General features: G+C 29.0%; 1 pseudogene; it reads right to left on the minus strand.

Annotated features, from left to right (window-relative positions):
* Positions 1–3,105: 3,105 nt before the first annotated feature.
* LOC122850367 lies at positions 3,106–8,458 on the minus strand (annotated as a pseudogene).
* Between the last annotated feature and the right edge of the window lie 18,850 nt (positions 8,459–27,308).

A 27,308-nucleotide genomic window follows, 5' to 3' on the forward strand; every position in this document is an offset into this window, starting at 1 on the left:
TGTCAATGTAGCTGCATGTCATATTCGTTCTTTTTACATCAATTATACAAACAATAATAACAAAGTCAATCAATAAGATTCTTTGTTTTGAGTTGGAGCAGGTGGACTATAATTTTATTAAGTTTATAGGATCGCAGAGTTGAATCAGGATAGTGTGAAGGTATTAATCAGGTTAGGTGGTAATTGGTTTGAGTTGGAGGTTGAGAGTAGAGAGTTTACTTTGGAGTTATTGAGCACATTAGATTAAATAGTCACATAAATAAATAATAACACTAATCGTTTATTATTTAATAACTAATTTATTTAATACCTAAATTGAGTTGGATTAATTACACTTGAAAATATATGTTGAGTCGATGAGCTGTTAAAGACTACTACTAATAATAATAAGAGCTAGAGAGAGAGAAAAATATTAGTAAAAATGGTTGACAATCAATCTTCCATTGATTGTCACTAGATGGCCACATTTTTATATGACCATTTAGTCAGAACATTCTTCGATTATAAAAAAAAGTAATAATGTAAATATTAATATTGATTATTTAATAGATGAACACCAATTGTATTATTAATTTATTACATTTGCACTATATTATAATGAGCTGTGGTTATATTGACGTTGCTTTTTATTATTTTATTAGTATCTTATAATATAGAATAATTTATTAAATATATAATATTGAATTAAATATACATATAACATTATTTTTTTGTAAGCCTAGAAAGAAATCTGATAAAATTAAAGATAAAATTGTGGAAAAAAAACAAATGAGGACCAACTTAAATTGTTTGTTACATGGTGTTACATCAAGCATTTTCCAACAACCAAGAACTTGGCTATGAGAATAAAGTAACTACTAAAACAGTTTGGAATAATCTTGCTAAAAAAATTAGAGACCAAGGACTATCTCAAAAAACTGTTGACCAACTGAAAGACTCTTGGAGAAACATGAAGCTAAAAGTGAGAGATAAATTACAAAATATTTCATTGAACCAACGGACAACTAGAAATCCACCACCGGTTCCAGATTTAAATCATAGTGAGAGGAAAGTGGCTGAGTTGATTGGTTTTCAAACAACTCTTGGAGTTGCTGGTGTATTACCGTCTGGATTTGACCCAATTTCATCTTCTAATGTTAATGAATCCTGATCTGAATCCACCAAGACATTCGAGTGAACCATCAATACTTGAATGTAACAAAGACGATTCTGTATTATCTTCAACTCCAAATAAATATTTAAAACCTTCTCAAAAACAAAGAAGACCACTAATCAAAGAAGCATTTTATTTATCAGGATCTGGAGCATCTACTACATCTAAAATATCCAATATTTCTGAAGAATATGAAGACTTGAAAAAGGTAACATATCGACAACATCAACATTGTTATAACAATTGATGATAGTATTTCATTAATGTGTTTGTTCATTTTTTTAGAAACAACTTCTGATTCATAGAAGAATAGCAGTAGCATTGGAAAAAATTGCAGGAATATCCAATGAATCTACTGCCTGTTCAAGTAATAAATGTGATGAAGAAAAATCTGCTTATATAAATAGCACACTTGTAAATGAAGCAACTGATGAAGATGATGATAATTATTGTTGGATATAGTGCCCGTTAAGGGATTTATATCTGGTAATGAATTTTAGGATAAGTAATTTAAATAATCAACACAATAATAATTTTTGTTTGTTATCGTTTAATTTTGATAATTGTCATTTGAATTATTTTTTAACTTTTATATTATTATTTAATTTATTAATTAATTAATTTAAATTCATTTTATTAATTTGTGAATTTATTTAAGTTGATTATTTGTATGAGCAAGTGACAAGAGAGAGTTCCGTAGGCTACGGGATTGCGAATGCAACTGAAAACTGAAAAAAGGTCCAGGAAGCTATCCAGCTTCTGGGCCTTAGTATATGAAAATTCTGGAAAATTCTAGAAGGCCAAACGACGCCGGTGTAGCCAAGCGTCGTTTGGAACCGACAAAATTTCCAAAATGTTTTTACATTTATTTTATTTTATTCCTCGAAAGACTGGGTGGTCTTCGAGGTCAGCGGCCTAATCCTCATTGTCCTCAAACTGCAACATTTTTCTAATGGCAAACGTTGTCAGTCTGCGGAATTAGTCGGCATTGACTCGTGCCGTCAGAGGATTAGACACGCTAGCTCAGTGTGTTGTATGTTTTATTTTCTATTTTATTTTGCATTTTCATTTTATTTTCTCTCAAATAAATTTTACCTTTTCTCTCTCTCTCTCTTCTCACTTACCTCTCTTTCCGACGGAACAATTATGATAAATTTGATGATGAAAAAGTTTCTTATACAGATTATCAACAAGTAAATGAAGTAGCTGATGAAGATGTTGATAATTATGATAATTTTAATGATAAAAAAGTTTTTTATGCAGATTATGAACAAATAAATGAATCCGCTGATGACGATGTTTATAATTATGATAAATTTGATAATCAAGCAGTTGTTGATACAAATTATCAACAAATAATTCCAGCAACTGATTGAAATGGGGATAATTAGGATGAATATGATGTTAATTTTTCTATTTTTCAATATTCAACAAAATTTAATCAAGACTGATTGTTATTGTTGTTTTAAGATGTTTAACCAGACCCCTTTTTCTACTCTGTATTCTTAAAAATAACAAAAACTATGTACCAATAAATAAATCAAATATTTTTATTAATAAAATATAAATAGTTATTAGGAGACCAACGATATGGCACTGCGGTAACGGTTCGGGCTTTGAGACAGGAGGTCTCGAGTTCGATCCCGACAACCGACGCCATGTATCGAGTGGTAGGCGCAAGCCGGCTGTACTGCCCAGGTTTATCATGGTTTCCCTGGACTATAATAGGAATCGGGTACAGTTTGAACGCATTACAAAGTCGACATCCATGTCTCTCGCAAAAATGAGTTGTAGGAATTGACGGTTGGAAAATGTTTAAAGAAGGAGAGGCACCGTGCAAGAAACTTCCTAATAAGAAGTATAGCACGTTAAACAATTCATTTTTTTTATAAATAGTTATTAGGCAATTCAAAAACTTATTTAATAAAAACCCAATAATATTTTTATGTATTTTAGTTATCAGTACAATAAGTTTGTACGATCATCTCTCTTAATTCAGTACCTTCATCTAATTCATCATCTAATTCCACATTGTAATCAAAACCAGTAGTGTTGACATTGTCATCATTATTAATATCATCATTTATGTCATTGCGATGATTTGGTAAAGGAGCAACATAAGCTGGATCTCTGTAAAAGAAAATGAAGCAACATTTATGTTTTAACAATTAGTAAAGAAAAATTAGATAAGTACCTTTGAATTATCGAAGCATCATGTAAAATTACACAGCATTTCAAAAAACGAGAAGCAACACGAGGTTGGTAATGCATAGTTCGTTCTTTCTTTAAACACCTCCACCTTCCTTTCAATTTCCCAAAGACTCGTTCAATTAAACATCTAGTGTGTTTATGACGTATATTAAATTCAGCTTGTGGTGTCCCAATAACAACTTGTTCATATGGAGATACTATATAAGGAGTTAATGAATATCCTGAATCAGCTTTAACCGTGGTACACAAAATTAATTAGAATCAATTATTCAAATCAAGTCTAAACTAAAACGAATGTATTTTGAATTTAAAAAAGATAATTATTACCAAGTCAAAAATATGGACCAACATTTGCTGCATGAAGACGAGCCATTTCTGCTTTGACAGGACTTCCACACCTTATCCGAGAGTCATGAGCTGCTCCAGCAAAAATGTCCAATGATGTTATGATATTCTGTGATCACATGTTACTTGGACATTAAGGCTATAAAATCGTTTATAATTCAAAAAAGCCCACTTTTCGTTTGATGGAGGCATATTTGTGATGTGGGTTCCGTCAATGCTTCCAATAACTCCAGGGAAATGAGCCATTATTTCAAATCTATATAATAAATAATAAAAAAAAAAATTTTTTGATAGCTTTATGAAAGAACATTTGATTTTAATTCAAAATAAATGCCACATACTCATTGGAAATTAATTCACGTTGCTCTTCTTCTCTTGGAAAGATGATAAATTCATGTTCTAATGATTCTATTGCAGTTGATACCCGAGACAATATTCTACTGACAGTTAGTTGAGTTAATCCAAAATCCATAAATTGTCCTACACTTTCTTGATAACTACCAACTGCCAAAAATCTTAATCTACACAATAACTGAAACGTGTGCACAATAAAAATTTAAAATTCTTAAAAAAGATATAATTACAATAATTAAAAATGTAAAAAATTACTTGGTGAATAGTTGGAATAGTTGACGTAAGACCATCATGAGCAAGATGAGGCTCTACACGTCCACATAACCAACGAACAAAATTCTTTGATACTCTACAAAGTTAAATGAACAATAAAATAATCAAGTTCTAATTTTTACTCATGTTCGTAAAATACCTGTCATGATTATGAAATTTATCATCTGGCAAATCATTTAATGGATTATATTGACGTCTAATTTCAACACGACGAGCAATTCTTAAGGCTTGTGGCCACTAGCATAGTTTTTCGACCAAGTTCTATGCCATAGCGCTATGGAAGGAAAAGTTCACATATGACGGCTATAGGGCGGCGTTTTAATCGTTTCTTGAAATTGTTTCAGCTTTACCAACTTGCCTACAAACACATAAAAGATAAATAAAAATATAACCTTTTTTATTTGTTGACAATTTGATATTTTGACAGTCAATCATTATATATATGTACTATACATGTGTAAATATAAACAAAGAAATTTATTAACAACGCTAACCATTGTTGTTGTATTTTTTTAATGTTGGCTGTATCAAAAAAAACTAGTGTGAAGTTAGCGGTTCTATGCTGAAAATGCTGCATGCAGCATTTTTTCAACATAGTCCTCGGCGGCCATTTTCTAGTAAATTTCTAGTTAGATATAGTGACACAAGTGCTATGGCATAGAACTTGGTCGAAAAACCATGCTAGTGGCCACATGCCTTTAATCGTCTTAATTCTCGTTGCTCTTCAAGATAATCATCATCAACAAGTACAGCAGCAATAGGAGCATTCTGTTCTGTTAAATTGGAATAAACTTTTACTTTCAGTTTTATTTAACAAATTTAATTTACAATTGCAAAGTACAAAAAGTGTTTGCTTACATTTGTTATAAGATGTAAACATAACAAAAAAGTATCATTTACATGAAAGCAACAACAAGCGCCTTGATGTTTTTTTATCGCGACGAACATTTCTTGTCGGCAAATTGTTATTGCGGGACACGCAATAACTTCTGCAATACGAGACCAAGAATAGAACTCCTGGTCTTACATATACGTTGCCATTGCAATAATAATACATCTCAATATTGTCATTATTGTTATTATTTACAGCGATCTATTTGTGAACTCACACATACACATCTATGTGTGGTGATGTTGTATCCATCACATACATCTTGCGTAGTGGTAATAATATAATAATAATTATTTGGAGAATACGTCTTTTCGACGGATGGAGGGGAAGACTGCGACAGGTCGAGGTTTAACGTATCAAGCCTACTACGGGACGTTGAATACATACGAAACATGTGCCACACTGACACCACTCGTAGCGGACTTGACCCTCTACAGAGTTTAAGCAGTGATTCTTAGAATTATTAACAACTTAGTCGACAACAAATAATTAATCAAAGCATAAACGCTCTTTCTATTGATTATTTATTTCGAGAACCGGCAAAACAATAAATTTCGTTACAATATATTTAAATCAAGATAATTATTTTATTGCCCAGGTAGAAATTCAGCCTTGAATCGACATCGATCGAGGCTAATTTCCGAACTATGCGCTTGGATTGACGTCGGCAGCAAGCTCTATTCGGTGTCGGAATGTTACGCTTATCGACGTTGAAACATTCCGACACAAACGTAGATCGTCATGAAGTAATCAACGGCTGTCTACTACTACATGTTCATCTCATCAATATAGACATATATTCTCACATATATTCTCTTTACATATATATATATATATATATTAGGGTGTTTTTTTTTTCGATATTTTTTTTTCTCTTCACCCATCAACATATAAGTTTATACAGCTCTAAATCATGCCCAGTTTTGAATTTTCAATTGAAAATATTTAGGGTGGTTGTTTTTTCCATTTGATTAACATGGGTTTAATACACTTCATTCACCATGTTGATCATGGAGGCTTTAATTTTCGACCGTTCAAGTTTGCGTTGGTCTCATTTTATAGAGTATTGAATTTTAAAGCATATAAAATTCATAGTTTTGATCATTTACAATTTTGTTTTTCAGAAAAATTGTAAATACTACCTTTTTAAAGCATTATTTCACTATTTCTTTTAATTGTAAATGATCAAAACTATGAATATTATATGCTATAGAATTTAATACTGTATAAAATGAGACCAACGCGAACTTGAATGGTCGAAAATTAAAGCCTCCATGATCAAAATAGTGAATGAAGTGTATTAACCCCATGTTAATTAAATGGAAAAAACAAATGACCCCTGAACCACCTCTAATATTTTTCAATTGAGTTCAAATTTTTTCTGGGCATGATTTAGAGTTGTATAAACTTGTATAAAGATGGGTGAAGAGAAAAAAAAATATCGAAAAAAAAAAAAAACACCCTAATATATATATATATATATATATATATATATTTTGCAAATATAATAATGGCAGTCGATAAAACTCTTCGAGTAAAAAAGAAAGTCAAAATAAAAATTTCGATATATTAAATTTTTTTTTTTAAACCGCTAGCTTTAACTAAGCCACTAGATTTTTTACTTAGCCGCTAGACTTTTTACTTAGTTTCCGTTATAGCCAAATATGTTTTTATCAGCTTAATTTTCCCCTCAGCTACATCTTTTCCTTAGCTAAATTTTTTCTTCAGCTAGATTTTTCCTTAGCTACATTTTTTACTTAGCCGTTTGATCTTTTACTTAGTCTTAATTATAGCCAAACACACAATATCTTTATAATTTTACCGGCTTAGTTTTTTTTTCAGCTACATCTTCTCCTTAGCTAGATTTTTTCCTTAGCTACATTTTTTACTTAGCCACTTAATCATTTTTTTAGTCTCAATTATAACTAAACACACAATATTTACATAATTTTACCAGCTTAATTATTCCCTCAGCTACATCTTTTCCATAGCTAAATTTTCCCTTAGCTATATTTTTCATTCAGTCTTAATTATAGCCAAACAAACAATACCTACATATTTTTACCAGCCGTTCGGAATATATTAAAAAATTTTATTTGAACTCTTTTAGAAAAAAAGTAGAAACTTCATGTGTTTTATCACTCGTTATCATAAAATTAGGAACAAAAAATCGATATATCGAAATCCTAAAATCATTGATTATTGAAAATTACTGAACAACAATAATTGTATGAAAATGGAAAAAAATGAAATGAAGACAGACAATATTTTTATAAATGAATGAAAAAAATTTGTTTAAATGTGTATTTATTATTATTGTATTCAATTACAACAACACGCCGAAGATGTTTACACGTAATAAACCCGCGAGTCTAGATGGCTCACAAAATTTTTTTTAAATTAGTGTTGGTTTTAGGAAACAATCTTGGAATACATCAACTATTTGGGTTTGTCGAAGGTTTCACTGCTAATTATTTCCGTAGATTTTGCTATATTCATAACAAAGAGATTCATAAGGTTTTTTATGAATCAGATTGTAAAATGAGAACCAAAGAAAGTCACGAGAAAGACTTAAAAACAAATAATTTCAAAGTAACAGGTGTCAACCATGATTGTGTATTTCATGACATAACAGATTTTCACGTATTAAAAAATACGGTTGTCGATGTTATGCATGACATGTTAGAAGGCATCTGTCAATATCATTTGGCACTCGTTCTAGGCCATTTTATCACCATTGAAAAGTTTTTTACTTTAACTGAATTTAATAATTATGTCCGAGGTTTTGATTATGGAAATGCCCACAATAAACCCACAGAAATATCCTCTGACCATATTAAATTCAAGAAAATAAAAATGTCTTCAGCTGAGATGCTCTGCTTTGTTCGGCATCTTTCATTAAGAATCGGCTCTTTGATTCCTCATGACAATAAACATTGGCAATTAGTTATTCAGTTGAACCAACTTCTTGAGACACTTGTTAGTTCTATATTTCATCCGTCAACTGAACATATTCTTTCTCATCAAATAGCAGATTATTTGAAATTATTGCAACGGCTATTTCCCGGACGTTTGAAGCCCAAGTATCACCTTTTAATACATTATCCTACAGTTTTTGGTAATTTTGGTCCATTTTGGAAGTTTTGTGCAATGCGGTATGAAAACAAAAATCAAGAAGACAAGAAAACTGCAAAAACAACAGTTTGCCGCATAAATGTATCACGCACCATTGCGATAAAACACCAGTTGATACTAAACAATCGCTTTTTACAAAAGCAGAAACTTTCCGAAGACGACGTAGTAATGGAGGAAACAATAATATTACCATCACTTGAGCATTATGAAAGCATTTACAATTTGATACCTTCGGAACTTCAGAAAAATACAGTTGACATACTAAAAAAAGTTCATTATGAAAGTCAAGAAATCGAAAAAGATTGTCTTTTAATGGTTCCTTCAGATGATGGTCCTTTATTTATACTTGTAAAAACGATTTTTTCGATGAATGATAAGAAGGTATTCATTGTAGGCAAGTTATTGATAGACATACAGTTTGACGAACACATGCAAGCTTATAGTGTGTATTCTCAATCGTATGAGTGGACAGGTTTTTACGAAAATGAGTTGATTGGTTGTATCATAACACATATGGCTCGAACTTCTGAGGGCAAACTTTTTATTGTGAAACGTTGGGCATAGATTAGCAAATAGTTCTTTGTATTAGTATTTGTATTTTCAACAACTTGTATTTTCTTTCGTTTAAAACTATTTATAACAATTTATTTAAACCTAAATACTTTGCAGCAATAGAATTGCCATTGGAAACTTGAAATTTAGCTTATACTGTGAATAATTTGTTAGGAAAATAAGCATTGGCAACAATAGTAATAATAGTAAAATAAATAATACTCTTACTTGAAAAAAAATGTACAATAGAATTATGTAAATATTGAAGACACTCATATGATATATAATAAATTATAGCTCTAAAAAATGGATAAGTCATGGCAATTTATTTTTTCAGTGGTAATGGTTCCAAACGAATCGCATTTTCTAATTAATTTCATACATTTTACATCTGCTGTTAATTGAAACACAATGTTTTTCAAATTTGTTGCACTCAGATTTCTTTTACAATGAATACATAATTTGACTTTAAGGCACCACTACACGGAGAAAAATATTCGGTAACTTTTACTTATATTTTAGTACTTGAGGAATTCATATGGAAAATATGTACTTTCAACATCATTTATGAGTAAAACTTACCTTATAAAATGTAAAACTGCATTTACAGTTCTATCAAGTAAATTTTAAATTTTATGAGTGTAAAATTTATCGGGTAAATTTATAATAGAGACAAAATTGATTTCATTAAAAAAAAAAGTAAACTTCGGGAACAGTTGTCAGGGGAACGCGCGTGCGATCAAAAATAGAGGTATAGAATGCTTGAGGGTGTTTGGGAATCCCAGGAGAAAATGAAAGATCTCTCTGTCTTTTTTTCTTATGTAGAATGAAGCGAGACAGAGTCAGTTGACAACTGAACAAAAAAAAGGCCGGGACAAATTCCCCACTTTTATATGAAACAATTTTGAGTTTTTAGAAATCAAAAAATCTTTGAATCGATTTTAGACGAATGTTTATTTTACAAATTTTATTTGCGACAAATAATAGAAGAAATAAATTTTTTCTAATACAAATTTTCTTTTGATAGAAAATTCATGATTCGAAACTGTTTAGCATACAAATGAATAATTAACAAATTTAATCTATACCAAGATGTATTTAAGTAGAATTTTATATGGGTCAAAATTTGTGTCTAATGCATTTTTTTTGTTATAATTTTATCGTGTATAAATTAATAAAGTTGCAATCGACAGACATTTATTTTAGCTTCGGTCGGAAATACGGGTTTTGTTTGAATTTAAATAAGCAATTATTAATATTCATCAAATTAATAATTATATTGTAATGTCTGGTGGTAAGCCGCACAAACTTTTTCATTTTTCTTTATATTATTTTACATTAAATATTCAGGGTACTTTTTAATACCCCTAGCTCCATCTTATAGACCGTCAATGTATTATATTTCAGGGAGCTAGAGGTTTTGCACCCCCACCAAATTACTTGAGCCGGCACTATTGCCAAGCGCATCTACCGCCAATTTTAATTAAGAAAATTAAATATAAATTAATATAATGAGTGATATCGACAGAATCCTAAAGATATAGGGATTCTCTCGGTACCACTCATGTCATAATTAGACAATTAGAAATAATTTTAATTAAGGTTGGAAAATCCTAAGATTTTCCCCAACCAATATAGGAATTAATGATATTCAGTGAATATTTATTGGAAATATAAATATTTATTTATATTTAAATATATGTGAATTAATTTATTATAATAATTATTAATATTTACTTTACATTTAATTCATATAAAATCTATAATTATGTTACAAAGTAAATGTATTTTATATTTTTTCATAACATAAAATAAATTTACTTAAAATTTTTTTTTTTTCGACATTGCAAAAAAAAAATTTGGATGTACTTCAAATTTAATTTATATTTTCCAAAAATATCAAATAAATTTACTTTTTGTATAGATATAGATTACATATGAATTAAATATAAATAATGTATTAAATTTAATTTATATTTTTTAAAACATTAATCAAATTTAATTCACATATATTTTAAATATAAATTAAATTTATTTTATATTTCCAATAAATATATTTTTTTCACTTGGGCATAAGGAAAGTGGAACTGGACCAAGGAGGAAAACCGAACATCCCCGAAGGATCCCCACCTACCCTTATGTTCTGAGAGTATCGAGTGAGATTGATCGCTAGATCTCGGTCACTCGGTCAGAGTTAGTTCCTTGACCTACACCAGCTCTTCCAGCTCTAACTAGCATAGGCACTTTGCCTCTTCGAATTTTAATTGCTCTAAAAAACTTAGACTATTTTCTACAAATCAGCACAACTGTAAGTTATCCTTACTCAATATTTTATTGATTATTTTATTAAATTATTGTCTTAATAATATTTAAGTAACATTTGGTTACTTAAATTATCAATTTAAAATCATTAAATCATTTACAATTTTAACTTGTAATAAATTACGACCGCATGGTCTGCATTTTTCTTGCTTGTGTAAAATAAATTCAAGTCATTTATTGTATTAAATTAACTAATCAAATAAATATTGGGTAGCATAAATTACAATTTGTGGCATTGAATAATTAAAATTATTTGATAAAAATAAGTGAATATTTTATTATAAAAGTCTACGACCACATGGTCAAAAGTTGACGCTACTACGGAATACGCCGCAGAAAGCATTCCTTCCATAGTATACCAGTGTAAATTCAGTGTCACCATAAGAGTTAATATATATATATATATTTAGCGACCTTTATACATGTTCTACAATTATACCAGGCTTTACAACAATATCGATACAATTATATACGTAATTCAACTACGATTATTTTATTTATAATAAAATAATTATTACAACTTGTCACTGAGGAACCAAGGTTCACACTACGTTCAAGGTACAAGCCGTCGTCTGATCTGTAAATTTAAACAACTTCAACCAATGTAAGTACTTTTAAGAAATTCTAATTTAGTGATTGTTTCGCGAGAATAATAATAACTTTTGTGGTAATTTAAATTGTGTAAAAATCAAGCGTCATCGTTGTGTCAATTTAGAGTCAGTGTTCTGTTTTTGTGTGTAAAATAAACGACTGGATTGCTTCCCAATCCCGTCGAATAATTTCCGGGTTCGTATTTAATTAATCTGACAGGCCGTTTGAATTTAAATAATTGTCAGCGTCTGACTCCACAACGACCGCATGGTTTTAACTTCTCTCTTTTCACGCGACGCGCGAATATTGTTAATAAACTAATTAAATAGTTTAAGGGTTTTTTGTATCGCATTTTCATGTAAAAGTTAACTTGCTCGAAATTAAAATAAATTGTGCTTCGCTTTTTTATGAAATTACAGGCGTTGTCTAACATTATTTTTATTGAATTATTTTGATACTTTTTCGCGTATTTTTCAGGTTCCTTTTTACCTCTCCCTACATTACGTAAAATCGTCTCCCTACCCTTCTAATGTACCTTCACTGGGCAGGATAAACAGGGTTAAATTAAATACACATCTAGTTGGATTATTTTATTGGACAAAATCCCTATGTCTAGTTTGTCTCTTTTGTTTTAAAAATAGAAAAAAATTGACTATTGGAATCAGGATAAATTCCTTGAGGGGCGATAGAGTTTTAAAAACCACGTTTTTTGAGCCTAATATGAAGTCATTTCGTTGATTCTAACAGAAGTTATAACTTGCCTTAACTTGAACGAAAAAAAAAAAAAAAAAATCGATTTTCAAAAAAATAAAAAAAAATGTACTATTATTGTATTGTTACTTTTAAAAACCATTTAAGAGATAAAATTTAACACGGCCCTAGCCGGAGTATTGAAAATTTTTAATTTTCAACGGTAACGCGGGCCACACGCCCCAACAAACGTTACCAGATCTTTTTTTCTTCGTTTAGGCTCTCTTTTTTTTAGTTAAGCGTTTTTATGGTATTTCGAATACTAATTGATCGATATAATAAAGTTCCTTTATCGGTAGAAGTTAGTACCGTTCTGATGTATACTATAATAGTATTGACTTGTAATGTCCTGCGGTAAAACGCATGAACTTTTTAATTTTTATTTTATAGCCACTATTTAAAGTCGACAGATGGAACTGTTATGATGCGACTATTAATGACTCACCAAAAATCAATAATAGAACGCTGGCATCATGGTTTCAATAGCCATGTACGTATACATTAGACCTATTTAAAAAAAAAAAAATACTTTTTTTTTTGGCCTCCAGTGCATGAAAATTTTTGTTCTCAATGAAAATGACAAAATAGATTAAAAATTTTTTTTTTTCCGATTTTTATTGAAACGTCACAATGGCATAATTGATTTTTATTGGAATAAATCACGACCAAAGCGCGGTGTCAACTGAAAGCAGTCATAACTTGGCCAAATTTAAAGATACAGACGTCATGATGTGCTTATTTTAAAGGTTATAAAAAACTCTACAACTAATTTTTAATGATTTTTTATGCTACTATTTCTGTTTCATTCGAAAAACAGACAATTGTCGTTACCAAATGCTACTCTTATAGAGAGCATACAATAGAAATTGGGACGTACCGTAATTAGGCCCGTGAAACTATATAGTGCCATGGCGGCCTTTTGCGGATTATGGCCATCATGACCGTCCGTAGTTTTTTTTTTTAGACTCGTTTTGTGTAGTTTTGCCAAGTTCAAAATAAGGGACTTAGTTTTTTTTTGTGAAATTTAATTATATAATAAAACCGAGTTAAGCAAAAAATTTTACTGATATAATAATGTAAATATTTATTGTTTGGCTACAATTACAGCTAAGTAAAAAATATAGCTAAGGGAAAAATTAAGCTGGTAAAATTATGTAGATATTGGTTGTTCAGCTATAATTTGAGCTACGTAGAAAATTTAGCTGAGTTAAATATTGCAGATATCGGTGTGTGGCTACAATGACAATCAAGTAAAAAATCTAGCTAAGTGAAGGATCTAGCTGAGTAAAAGAATGTAAATATTGATTGTTTGGCTACAATTACAGCTAAGTAAAAAATCTAGCTAAGTAAAAAATTTTGCTGGTAAAATAATGTAGAAATCGATTGTGTGGCTACAATTACAGCTAAGTAGAATAATTTAGATATCTAATTTTTTTTTTTTTTTTTTTTTGGGACTTAATTTTTTTTTTTGTCAAATTTAATTATTTTTTCTAAGTCCATTATTTTGAACTTGGCAAAACTAGACAAAACTAGTCAAAAAATAAAAATGACTATGGACGGTCATGGAAGCCACAATGGACACTAAGTCACGTCCCTCGCCACGGGCCTGAATTGCGATGTTTCTGTTTCCAGAAATTGAAGATGTAACTGCTGCTGCACGTTAAGCAAAGATTAATCAATTAAGAAACACACTCGAGAAGTGGGAAGATCGAGAAGGCAAACCTCAAAAATTAATAGTAACAAGTTTAAGTGAAAAAGTAATGCTGCATATCACAAGCTGTACAACAGTCAAAGCAATGTGGGACAAGCTTCATGAAGTTTATGAAAATAAAACAGAGACAAATACTTCCATGCTACAACAAGAGTGGTTTACTATCACTTTAACAGATGGTGACAGTGAATTAATGCATATTTGGAAAATACAAGATCTAGCTTGTAAATTAAAATCACTCGGTGAAGAAATATCTGATAGCATGATAATTATGAAGATACTGTTAACATAGCAATTCAGTCTAAGTTATTTTTTTACTGCTTGGGAATCGACATCTGCTGTATATCGTACACTTACTAATTTGATTGCCAGATTACAGGCTGCTGAATCCAGATCAAACGTAAAAGTAATAGTTAAAACTGGTGAAGCATTCGCTACCAAGAAATTCAATAAGAATTACAATGTAAAGAAACCACAAAACAATGAAACGGGAAATAAAATAATTAAAAAGAGAATCTGCTTCCATTGTAATAAACCTGGACATTGGGCGAGAAATTTTTCCTAAAGAGGACAACAATTAACAAGATAAATAGAATAAAAATAAAGCTGGTAGTGCACTTATCCAAGAAGTACTATCAGTATCAACAAGTAACATGTCAAATAAAAACTGGTATATTGACTCTAGTGCTGCTCATCATGACGGATAAAAAGGATTGGTTTTCTAATTCCGAAATTTTAGAAACTTAATTTGCAATTAAAATGGGTGATAGAAAGATAATTTATGCTGAAGCAAAAGGATTTATTAATATTAAGGCTTTCAATGGTGTTAAATGGGTAGATAAACATCTAAGTTTATATATACCAGAATGAAAGTACAATTTATTTTCAGTGACTATTGCTTTAGTTAAAAATTTTACAATAACTACAAGCAATACAAGATGTCTTAAATAAAAATAATAATATTGAAGTAATAAGTGAAACAGATGGAGGATTGTTTATCATGAAAATTCAAATGTTAAAATCACAAATAACAAGTAAATTTGTTAGCAAAAAAAAAATGTCTCCGAAACTGGCATGAGATACTAGGTAACTAACATCATACACATATTCAAAATTTTTTAACTTACACAGGGAATACATACATCAACAAAACTTTTTGAGGTAAAAATGATAATAACACAAGCTATTCACTAGTTATAATAAAAGTTTAACGGATTGTTTGGAAAAAAAGTCCTCCTTTATTTTTAGTATGTAAACTCTTATTTCTGGTTTTTGAAGTGAAACTTCTTTAGAATGGGCAGTAAAAAAAAAAAAAAACAAAAGATGGATGCAACGAAAGTAACGGTATGAAGGTAAGTAATTTTAAATTATTTTATATCTTGTTTTATTTATTTATTCCCTTGACAACGATACGAAAAAATTTGTTTAAAATTTGTTTCAAAATTTTAGTTTCATGAAAGATTTGAGAGACAAAGGTGAATATTAAAATTGAAACTTTTATTATATACAATATATAATTTATTATATTATTTTTTATCAAATAATGAGTATTTAAAATTAATCTGTTAAATAAACAAATAATACACAAGATAATGGTTATTCAAGTGCTTGACATAATATGACAGCAACATCATAATCACAATACCGAACAACAATAAATAATATGTGCACGGAGAGAAATTTTTCGCATAAATTACAATACGTAGTAGTAAAAATCATTGATAGCGTCACTATTCTTATATATATATTAATAATTTTTCCTACTACGCTTTAGTAAAAAATATTTAAGTTTACCGTAGAATTTCCACTTATGAAAATATGCTATATCAATTTTTAGAATTTACTAGTTTATATTGTAATTTATTCCGGTAGAAGTCACGAATATTTAGTATACTTAGTAGCATATTTTCGTAGATCCAAAATTTACCGACTGCTGATTGCAAGTTTTACGAAGGTATATAGTATTTTTTCTTCGATTCACAAAACATTTTTTTTTTTTTTAATTAGTTTGAAATAGATTAATTTGATAGTTTTCAATCAAATAAAAATATGACCAATAAATAAAAAATTAAAAATAGCATTACTCATGTACAGATTAACATAAAAATAATAATATTATTATTTAAAAATAATAAGTAAATTTCAGAAAACAAAGAAAAAAAATTTTTTTTCCTTTTACACGGTCATAACTCGAAAACTAATTGAAAAATAAAAAAAATGTATTCTTCGTAATTTGTTCAAAATTAAATTTGCAACAATAAACCTCGCTTTACCCCATATCTATCTTCAACAGAATTAGCTGTAGGAAGGTTTGAATTTACATGACATTAAATGATTAGTCCCGTCAGTCGTCCATCTTGTATGTCATCCAATAATTTTTCTTATTCTACCACTCGAATTTTTACGATATTTTTTTGTAAATTATTTTAAAGTGTACCGGACTTCTAAGTATTAAATAAGCCAAAATTACTAAAGTTACGGCAAAAATGGCGGCTTCCTATTCGATCATATTCAGCAGCGGAAGTTGTCAATGCTCAGTGTTGGTTATGTAATGTTTCAGCGTGCTTCGAATGAACAAGGACAATATTTTTTGTTATAAATAATTAAATAATTATACGAACAAAGTGACTTGAAAAAAAGCTGTGTTAACGTAAGTACTGATTGTTTATTTTAAATCAATAATTGAGTCAAGAATATTCATTGAAAATCAAGTGTTTTTAAGTAAAACAAATCTCATTTAAAAAACATAACCTCTCAGTCAAGTTAACTTTGATTAATTATTTATTATTTATTATGGATCAAGATCAAAATGCGGTGAGAATAAAAATAATTGCAGTCAGCTGGTTAAATTTTTGAAAATTAAATATAACCATGGGACATTTTTATTTTTACTAAATAGATCTTTAAATGTTTAAATTAATTGTTCAATTTTTTTTTTATTTTTATTTTTTATATTTGTTTGTTTGATAATTGTCAAAATAAAAATGTGATTGAGATATTTACTTTTCAAAAATTTTTCAAGTTGCTCAAATCATAATATTTAAAAACTTCAATTCTTGAACACCAAACTATAAATAAAACAAGTAACTAATCATCAGTGTTTTTTCAATTATAGGGTGTCAATCCCAGAAGTTATGTTGGAAAAGAAAACACAGTATGTATTGTTATAATCAATATGTATTGTTATAATCAATTATTTGTTGATTGTTATTTTTTCATCGTAATTGATTTTTTTTTAGTATTTCTACCAGTTACTGAATGAAACTGCTGAAGGAAAAGTTGTCTTGAAAGAGTATCTTGATCTTGGTTGGTTAAATAATAATACAGCAAGCTTGTTAACACATTTAGTTATTGGTGCTGAAGAGAAAAGGGCCTTTGAAAGAGTTGTGGTTGGAAGGAATCCAGCAGCTCTTGACGAGTTCAAGTAAGTTAAAAATATTGTGATAAATTAGACATTATTTATTTATTTATTTGTTAAGTATTACGCCCTTGTCATTTCGTACTTATGGGCTACATTATATAAGTTTTACAATTACAAGTTTGGTTCTTAATAATATGTCTTATTATATATGTAAAGAGATGAGTATATATATTGATGAGATGAACATGTGGTAGTAGACAGTCGCTGATGACCACGTGACGATCTACGATTGTGACAGAGTGCCATATGTATATGACGATTCACGGCTGTAGCGAAGTGACACATAGACTTCCACGTCGATCCACAACCAGATGATCATTATTGGAGTTTCGAGAAGATTGTACAGATTCTCGAAAACGAGCCTTTATTTTACATCGCCCTGAGTTGCCTTAAATGACAACTTTTTCGATGGAAAATTACTGTATAGACTCTGCACTATCTAACAATAATTTTTGTTTGCTGTAGTCCGGGATCGAACTCGAGACGTTTGGGTGGAGAGTTAAGAGCGCTATCCACTACACCAAACGAGCCGGCATTTATAAAATAACATTAATAAAATTGATTTTGTTTGTAAAAGATCTTCGTATCAAAATGAACAAATAGATCATTTTATTTTTGTTTTATTTTTTTTCAGAATAACCAAGGATCGCTTTGTTGAATTGACTAGATTAATTGTAGAATTATTTAATTGTGACGGCACAGTATATTATATTCCTTATTCTCGTGCATCAGGAAAAACTGTACCTCCTTCAGGAAAGCTTCATGATCATTATTGGTACATAAAAGATAAATTTACTCAAAAAGGATTGCTCAAAAAAAAAAAAAAAAGAATTGATAAATGTCGTCGAATACGAATCATGTGGTAACGTTATTATTTTAAGTAATATCATACATATATATAAACAATTTTTTCTTTTAAAAAATTATTAATTACTTTTTTTTCTAAAATTATTTTTAGAAAGTGATGTAGAAAAATTACAGTGGTTGTCAATGCATATGAACCCTGGTCCCTGATGAAACAATACGTGAATATTGGATGGACACATATCCAGCCAGGCATGCACTTCTAAAATCTGGCATCAGTGTCCATGATTATTTTGGTAAATTTGCTCCTCTAGCACTTAAAATTGGACGTGATTTAGTAAGTTTGTTTTAACAAATATAATAATTATTAATTAATATTTATAATTTTAAATGTTTTTTTTTTTTATTTATTGAGTGATTTTGATGATAATTATTAATCAATATTTATAATTTTAAATGTTTTTTTTTTAGTTATTGAGTGATTTTGATTTTCACCCAAATGTTCACGATACATTATTAATTCGATGGCCAACTGTTAGAAAACATTTAATAAATAGATTACAACAATTTAAAATTACAAATGATCACGACAAAGATTTGGCTTCTTCACTACCACAATTAGCTCCTGGTAAGTTCATCAATAAAATTTTTTTTAAATATAAATTTAACTTCATCTTATTAATAATTGAAAAAGTTAAAAGAAAAAAGATAACAATTTAATTGAATAACAAATAATTGAAATTAATAACTCAATAATGATATTTTTTAATTCAGAAAACGCAGATGCAGTTATACTCTATTTACTTCCATATCTAGTTGACAGTGATACAAGGAAAAAGAAAAGTTCATCAAGTGTAGATCCAAATTCACCAGGTCCTAGTAGAATTACTAAAGAAAAATTTTCATCCAATTTTAATTGATGAAAGACGTGAATCTTTTTTTCTACATGTTGAAACAGCACAAGATATCAACGCAGAAATTGAAAAACGTAAAGACACTTTACTCGAATCTGGGTTAACTCTTCAACCAATGCCAATTTTAGTTGGTCCATTGGACGCGATAGAAGCTGTCTATGTACAAGTGCTTTCTCATCGATACGAAGCTGATAGTACAGTACATGGTATAGATCTTGCTTTTAAAATTTTTACTGCATTGGATTGCAATTACCCTGAACAATCTCATTCTTTGTGGACAGTTTTTCAAGTTGCTTGTTTTGGCATAAAAAATAGTGTACCAACAAGAAATAGATCAGCCAATGCATTGATTAGAGAAATTTTGAAGCTTGAATTTCCAGAGCCTGATAGTGACTGATGTTTTTTGTTCTTTTAAATAATTTATTTAGATATTAGGTATATGGTATAGTATTATTATTGTGGTTAAACTATAAATTTATTAGCTTATTCGGATATTATGTAGATAATATAGTATTATCTATTGCAGTTGAACTTAATTAGTTGAGTAGTTTATTAACGATATTTATTTTTTTTTAAATGTTGCTGTACAATCATTGCGAGGTATCCGTTCCAACAACAGAACTATTTGTAAAACATATTAATATTAATCATCCGGAACTTTCAAGTTATATTTGTCCAGTCAAATTATGTAACGAATCATTTAATTCGTCAGTATCTGTTCAGCTTCATTTAGAAACAGCTCATGTTGAAAAAAATGATAATAAGCATGCTAAGCGTTTTAAATCATCCGAAATGGTAGACGATTTTTTTTTAAATTCATTCACACCTGGTCCATCTGAAATTGATAACTTCAGTTCTTTCAATGCAAATCCTGATAAAAAGTCATGTGTTGCTCATCATGTCTCATTTGCAGCCAAACTTCATAGTTATCCTGACATTCCTAGACTCAGGGCTCAAAGTATTGGTACTGATTTACACCAGTTATGTCAAAATATGATTACTCAATGCCAGTTGATAGTTACACAAGCTATAAATTCATCATTTAACATCAATCAATTAAACATAAAAATCAAAGAATCATTTAATGATTTAAGAAGCTCGTTAACAAATACTAACACTGAGCATCGTTGTTTTCGAGCATTTGAACAACTTGATACTTATATAGCACCACAAGAATATGTAATAGGTGAAAGAGAAGAATTTGATACAAAAAATAATGTTAGAATTATTAAAAAAGTACAAGTAACAGCACAGTTCATACCTATCCGTTTTGTTTTAAAAAAATTTTTTGAACTTCCTTCTGTACTAAAGGAAACAATTAGTTACATGAATTTACTTTTAAGTAGAAAAAAATTAATTTCTAATTTCATTCAAGGTAATTTGTGGAAAGAATTAAGTGCAAAATTTGAAAATAAAATAGTATTCCCTCTATTCATGTTTTTTGATGATTATGAAAATAACAACGCTCTCGGGACTCACAAAGGAATTTCTAAATGTGGTGCTGTATATTTATCGATACCGTGTTTACCTCCGAGTTTAGTATCAAAAGTGAGCAATATTTTTCTTTTTATTTTATTTAATACACTTGATAGAAAATACTTTAAAAATCGTATCATTTTTTCTAAAGTCATTGATGAGTTCAATTATTTAGAAAAAATTGGCATTGATATTAATATTGGGAATGAAAAAAAAAAATATACTTTAAATTATCATTGATTACAGGGGATAACCTCGGTTTACATTTAATTTTTGGGTTGATTGAAAGTTTTAAAAATCATTCATGTTGTAGATTTTGTAAAATAAAAAAACCTGCATTTCAAACAACATTTAAAGAAGACTCAACTGTTCTTCGAAATAAAAACAATTATGAGGCAGATCTAGCATTAAATGATGAAAAAAAAACTGGAGTTGTAGAGCCATGTGTCTTCCATGATCTACCTGACTTTCATATAACAAAAAATATATCAGTTGATTTCATGCATGATGGTCTTGAAGGATTTTGTCAGTATGACTTGGGGAACATTTTTCATTCTTTTATTTTAAATAAAGAAAAAAAAAAAAGATTATTTACTTTAGAAGAACTGAATTATCAGATCAGAGCATTTGATTATGGTACAGCAAAAAATGTTCCAACTGAAATTTTAGATTATCACATAGCACGAAAAGTATTGAGTATGTCATCAGCTGAAATGCTGGCACTTATTCGTCATTTGCCATTGATAATTGGTCACCTGGTTCCACAAGACAATGATGTTTGGGTTTTATTATTAAAATTACATTATTTAGTTGAGTTACGTAGAAGTACGAAATTTCATGTCGATTCATATCAATTATTATCATATACAATTTCAGATTATTTAGAATCACTTGTAGAAATTTTCCCAGGATGTTTAAAGCCAAAGCACCACTTTCTAATACATTACCCACGGGTATTTTTAGCAAATGGTCCTTTTTGGCAATTTTCATCCATGAGGTTTGAGAGCAAACATCAAGAAGCCAAAAAAACATCACGTGCATCAATTTCTAGACTAAATGTTTGTCGTACAATTGCCATAAAGCACCAACTCATACTGAATCATAGATTTTTATCTAACGTTGATATTAATTTTTCACGCTGGACTTATGAACCCAAATCAATGCAAATATTTTCTGTAACTAATTTAGATCATTTTTTAGAATTTCGTTTTTTGTTGCCATTACATTTTTTAAACTCAATTAATTTACATTTAATTGAAAAAATATGTTCCGAAGGCAATGATATTTTTAAAAAATGTATATTAATGGTACCAGGTGAGGATGAACCAAGTTTTCAATTAGTTCAATATATTTTAGTAAAAGAGAAATCTCAATTATGTTTAGTGGTAAATTTAATGATATATTTTTTGACACTTATTCTCAGTCATATGAAGTGGATACAAAAAATTTTACTTGGAAAGTTTCGTTTGAAAACGACCTTTGTGGTTCTGTAACAAGTCATATTATTCATTCGTGTGATGGTAGAGACATTATAGTCAAAAAATGGCGATAAAATAAAATGTTAGATTTTAAGATATTTTTTTCACTGTATTCATTCATTTTTAAATATAATTTATAACGAGAAGATAATACAGTTTTGTCAATTTATGTATGTATATATGTAAAATAATTTTTTTCAATTAATCCTTTCCCTTTTTAAATTATCCTTAAAAATTGAATACATTTTTTTATATTTAAAATATATATATAAATAAATAAAATATATATATATATATATTAAAATATATATATTAAAATTTATAAATTATTATCTAAATTTTTATCGAAACATTTTTTTCTCCTTGACGAGCTTTATTGATCGATATTAATAAATTTTATAATTAATCGTTATTTTAATAACTATACGATAAATAACCGATAAATAGCCGTTCTTTACATACTTCAACTTCATTTTTAACGACTTTGCGCATTGTAGGAATTTTTTCCGTAATCGTGAGAAAATTTTTTATAAAAACTGAATAAAAAAACATGTTGTCTGGAATATGATAATATCCTCTGAAAGTGTCGATATAATAGATTTGTATTTGTTTTATTAATATTTTTTGATTTTTTTTTATATTAATACGTCTTCACTTTTATACGCCGTGTACCCATACATTACAGTACCTCGATAGTCCAGTTCCCAAATTATATTCTATAAACACTTCTCTGCGACCGTAAGTCCGTAGCAAACGTATGCGCCGTCTTTAGTCACTGTAAATAATAGTCTCTTTGCTTGCGCATGCAAACATATGAATAGTGGCAGCGGCAGCTCACAATTTGTTAATTAATTAATAACTTAGTTAATTATTGCTAAAAAAATTTGAAAATCTGAGAAAAACTTCTTGATATATAGATAAACAATGTTGCTACTGACAAGTTTTTCAATTCTAAAATTTTCTCAACACATTTTTATCTTGAAGTTTGAAAAACGTATTTTTCGACCGGCATTACTCAATAAATTAATAAAAAAAAACAATACAAGTAAATATTATTTTTTAAGTTATTATCATTATCGCTAGGCTATAACAAAACTATATGCCAAGTATCAAGTCGATTCATTAATTATTAACAAAGTTATGACGAGTTAGACCTGGAAAAATAATGTTTTTTTCGAGAAAAAAAATATTAAACTTTATTTTTTAATTCATTAAATAATTGTAATTGAATATAATTTATTTGAAAGAAAATATGTCATTTTTGATTCTTCACATAAAGATATTTTTTTTTTAAATCATTTTGAAATTTTCATAAATTTAACGCGAACAACGTCGCGTTTCATGGATCTTCGAGCGCTCGTGCCTTTCTTGCACCCAGACACTCAATTATCATATAATAGTCCGACTTTATTATAATGAAAACAGAATTAACGATATAATAAAAATATAAAAAAAAAAAAAAATTAAAATAATCATAAAAAAAAACAAGTAATAAGTTAAGAAAAATAGATACTATAATTGAGTACCAGATGATGTTCCAGGATCTGTTGAAGCAGCAAGAAGAAACTTTTTTTTTAAATCAGAAATTAAAGTAAAGAAGCTTGACTACGGTGATCTTCATCGATAGCGTACCCGGCTATCTGAATAAACTTCCAAATACTCTTGTCGCGTTCTGGATATTCACAATTGAGTACCTAATAAGCTTGAAAGCACAAATCATCAGCATGAAGTGATGTTTCTACTTGATATTTCGTATCAGCTACCAATACATATGCTGCTTCAATATGCTCTAATGGCCCAACAAAGACAGAAATCGGCTGCAAATTCAGTCCAGCCGCAAACAATTTGTTTTTAAGTGCAGTAATAGCTGGATCAATAGCTGCCATGTCCTGGGTAAAATAAAAGAAATTTCGATAAGATTAAAAAAATAAATAATTCTGTGATTTGATGATTTATTTTTATATATCACAGAACTGAAGGTGAAGGTAGCTGAGGAATTTAGGTATTCTATACAGCACATAATACTACAGAAAGCCCCACTTATTTCTTTGCTGCCCCTTGTGTACCGCTTTGTTATCTTTTTTAAAAAAATGATATAAATAGTTGCAACGGTTTGGTAATTGATGGACCGTACGAACTATCTTCTTTAGCTACATTAAATAGGAGGCCACCCTGTTGGTCATTATGACACGAGGATTACCAAGCGCAACACCCGGGTAGAAATTGGCAATCCATTCGACGTTAGTTAGACGGTGAAACATTACGCTGAAAAATCTCCGGTAAATGAAAAAAAAATGAGATACTAAGCTCGTTAAAGATTTTTTGACTTCACATAAAGTGTTAGCTGAGAAACAATGTAGCTGACGAATTAATGTAGCCACATGAAAATATGTGGTAAGCAAGATTAATTCCTTAGCTTCGTCTATTCCTAAGCTAGTGCTTTCTCTTGATATGTTATTTTCTTAAAATAAATTTTTAGTATTTTATTTGTCAAATGAATGGATTAAAATACCAAGGAAAAGCAGTGAATGAGAAAAAAATGTAGCTAAGAAATTGATCTTGTTTACCACATAATTTTTGTGGCTACTTAATTTTCCTGGTATTTATTTTATTTATTTTACAAATAAATTACATGTAATTTATTTTGGAAATCAAAATACCGAGAAAAAAGAGTAGCTAAGAAGAAAAAAGCTAAGGAATTAATGTAGCTCACCGTTTAATTTTTTTGGCTACATTTTTCCCTTAGCTCCATCTTTTTCTTAGATACTTTTCCTTGGTTATTTAATTTATTTCAATAAACTGTAACAGTTTTATTTAATAAATAAGTAGATAAAATACCAAGAAAAAGCAGTAGCTACAAAAAAAATATAGCGAAGAAATTAAGGTTGTTTACCACAAAATTTTTGTAACTACCTTAATTCCGTGATATTTATTTTATTTATTTTACAAATAAATTACAGGTAATTTATTTTACAAATTAAAATACCGAGGAAAAGATGTAGTCAAAGAAAAAATGTAGCTAAGGAATTGATGTAGCTAAAAAAATTGAATGGTAAGCTACATCAATAGCTTAGCTACTGCTTTTCTTCGATATTTTATTTATTTATGTATCAAGTAAACTGAATAAAATATATTTTAATAAATTAAAATCTTAAGGGAATATATTTGGCAAATAAAATACATGTGATTTATTTCAATAAATTAAAATATTGAAGAAAAGCAGTAGCTACGGAAAAAAAGAAGATAAGAAATTAATATTGCTTACCACATACATTATGTGGCTACCTCGATTTCTTGGTATTTTCAGTTATTAAAATAAATTACATGTATTTTATTCGTCGAATAAATAAAGTAAATACCCAGAAATCAAGGTAGCAAGTTTTATGTATTTCATTCGTTAAATAAATGAAATAAATACCAAGAAAAAGCAGTAGATAAGCAAAAAATGGAGCTATGGAATTTATGTAGCTTACTATTCAATTATTCAGCTACTGTTCGTCCTTAGGTACATTTTTTTTGTCGTATCTAATTCATTTATGTGATATTTTGATTAATCTAAATAAATGGATGTCAAGATACACATTACTTTCCTAAGTCACATTAGTTTTCAGTTACATTTCCACTTTCGTATTGAATGCGTTTGATTAATATATTTTTATAGACTTAATACTAACGAAAAGATATAGCTAAAGAATCAATAAGACCAAAATAAATGTGCATCTTCACATATTTTTCTTTTATATATAAATATTTTAAATCAATAAATTCAATATCAAAGAAAAGCTAATAGATAAAGAAACAATGTAGCTCAAGAATTATCGTAGATAACTACATAATTTTTTTGATAATTAGTTTTTGTAAGTAGAGAATTTTTTTTGTAACCTACTCGATTTCTTAGCCTAATTTTTACGCGAGCTATATCAGAATAGACTGATCTTAACCAAGGAATTTCAAAAATTTATTATTAAATCATTCGGAAAACTGTATCACGTTATTTATTGATTTTTTGTGCTAATATTATGTTAAAAAATAAATAAAAATACAGTTGTTCTTCACCAGGAAATGTAAGCAATATTTTGTCGGTGAGTTCAATGAAACGTTGAGTTGGTATTCTAAAAAAAGGAAAAATATTAATATCTAAAAAACATTTCGAAATAGCTTTACATGATTAATGGAACTCCGGTATTCGGATTAAAAAAAAAAAACCACCATAGTCAACTGATTCAATGAAACGGCTTGAAATTCATTGACTGCGGGTTCCAATCAGGTCGGGGTTACTTATTATCTTCTACATGTCATAATTTTACTTAGTAAATTTCGATATAAGTACCCACGTGTGTGCATAAGTGGCAACCCTGCTTGTGCACGAGTGAATCACATATATTTTTTTGTTATTTGACTATTTTTATCCCTACTTCGATAAACGCATTTGTTTTGATAAAGCATTAACTATGTTACTTTGCAATTTAAAAGTCTTCCGTATTTGACTTTGCAGTCCGCAGAGCCAACATTTAGAAGTACTGAAATGCAAGGAGTTAATGTTGTTAGTAAAAGAAATACACCACAGCGCTGAAGTTAGCGAGTAGACGATCAGAAGGCAGGGACGAATAGAGATCGGGGCCCCGTGAAAAATAATTTATAAAAAGAAATAATTATTAAAATAAATTAAACAACGACGAAATTAGAATGCAATTGAAATTTTAGAATTTTTTTACAAAGTTCCAGTGGGTAACGAGAGGGGGAAAACCACGAATTTCGCGTTTTTTTAACTTCAACTTTAAATATATTGAGAAAAAAAAAAAAACCGACGTGTTTACAATAAGATAGGATGGATTGAGATAATATCAAGATAATGTGGGATTTTTTAAATTGTTTCGGTGAAAAAAAAACTGAGGTGTTTAAATTAGTATTAGTATTATATGTATA

Source organism: Aphidius gifuensis, linkage group LG2, assembly GCF_014905175.1.
Source record: "Aphidius gifuensis isolate YNYX2018 linkage group LG2, ASM1490517v1, whole genome shotgun sequence".
Taxonomy (NCBI): domain Eukaryota; kingdom Metazoa; phylum Arthropoda; class Insecta; order Hymenoptera; family Braconidae; genus Aphidius; species Aphidius gifuensis.